A 2,006-nucleotide genomic window follows, 5' to 3' on the forward strand; every position below is an offset into this window, starting at 1 on the left:
CCCAGCACCTCAGAAAAAAGCAGGGGTAGCAATCCTATTCTCAGACAGTCTCAACTTCAAACCAAGAGTGATCAAGTGAAATAAAGAAGGCCACTATCTACTGGTTAGGGGAAAAGTTCAAGAGGAAGAGGTAACACTCATAAATATGAATGCACCAAACATGGGAGCACCCAACCAGATAAAGCAAATCTTAATGGACATGAAAAATCTAATATCCAATACCACAATCTTAACAGAAGACCTTAATACCCCTCTTCCCAAAAAGATAGGTCAACCAGACAAAAAATTAGCAAAGAAATAACAGAACTGAACTGGAGCTTGAAACAAATGGACTTGGTGGACATATACAGACTGTTCCACCCCAACACAGCTGAATACACATTTTTCTCAGCTGCGCATGGGTCATTTTCTAAAATACACCACATACTGGTCCATAGGTCATGCATAAGTATATGGAAGAAAACAGAAATGATCACATGCACATTATCTGACCACAGTGCAATGAAACTGGAAATAAATGACAAAAGAACCAGAAAAAATCCTAAATACATGGAAATTAGATGACACCCTACTTAACAACCAATGGGTCACAGATGAAATTAAACAAGAAATTCAACAATATCTACAATTCAATGAAAATTCAAGCACAACTTATCGGAATTTATGGGATATGATGAAAGCAGTTCTAAGAGGGAAATTCATAGCTCACACACTAGGAAAACAGAATGGGAAAAAGTAAATACTCTAATGCTTCACCTTCAACAACTAGAAAAAGAAGAGCACACAAAATCCAGAGCCCAAAGACAAGAAGAAATCATAAAGATTGGAGCAGAAATTAATTCAGTGGCGACAAAGAAAACAATTCAAAGAATTAACAAAGCAAAAAGCTGGTTCTTTGAAAGGTTAAATAAAATCGATAAGCCCCTAGCTAACCTCATCAAAGAGAGGAAAGAAAAAATCAAATACAAGCAATAAGGAATGAAAAGGGTGTAATTAACACAGACCCAGTGGAAATCCAGAAGATTATCAATAGCTACTTGGAGAATCTTTACTCTCACAGAATAGAAGACATGAATGAATTGGTCAGATGCCTAGAAAGGTACAAATTGTCACAACTTAATCAACAAGATATAACCACTCTCAATAGCCCAATAACAACCAATGAAATATGAGATGTATTTAAAAACCTACTGACAAAGAAAAGTCCATGTCCAGATGGATTCACAGAAATTCTACAAAACATTTACGGAAGATGTAGTCCCTATACTCCTCAAACTCTTCAATGAAATTGAAAAGGAAGCAATCCTCCCAAAATCATTCCTGGAGGCAAGTATTACACTGACACCAAAACCAGGGAAAGACGCAACTAAAAAAGAGAAGTATAGACCAATCTACCTCATGAACATAGATGCAAAAATCCTCAATAAAATACTAGCAAATAGAATACAGCAAATCATCAAGAAGATCACATACCATGACCGAGTAGGATTCATCCCAGGGATGCAAGGAGAGTTCAACATTCGAAAATTTATAAATGTAACACAGTATATCAATAGAGTGAAAAGTAAAAACTACATAATCATCTCAATTGATGCAGAAAAGGCTTTTGATTAAGTTCAACACTCATTCATGTTCAAAGTCCTACAGAAAATATGAATAGATGGCCTCTACTTCAATCTGGTAAAAGCCATTTATGAAAACTCAACAGCTAATATAATTGTCAATGGGAAAAAACTGAAATCTTTTATTCTTAGATGGTACAAGACAAGGATGCCCTCTATCACCACTCCTATTCAATATAGTTCTGAAATCATTAGCTAGAGCCATTAAACAAGAGAAAGAAATAAAAGGAATAAGAATAGGTAAAGAAGAAGTTAAATTATCATTATTTGCAGATGACATGATACTTTAATTGGAAGACCCAAAAACCTCCACCAAGAAGCTACTAGAATTAATACAGAAATTCAGTAGCATAGCAGGTTATAAAGTTAATACCCAAAAGTCAA

The sequence above is a fragment of the Octodon degus genome, unplaced genomic scaffold (assembly GCF_000260255.1).
Source record: "Octodon degus isolate 3935 unplaced genomic scaffold, OctDeg1.0 scaffold00193, whole genome shotgun sequence".
NCBI lineage: Eukaryota > Metazoa > Chordata > Mammalia > Rodentia > Octodontidae > Octodon > Octodon degus.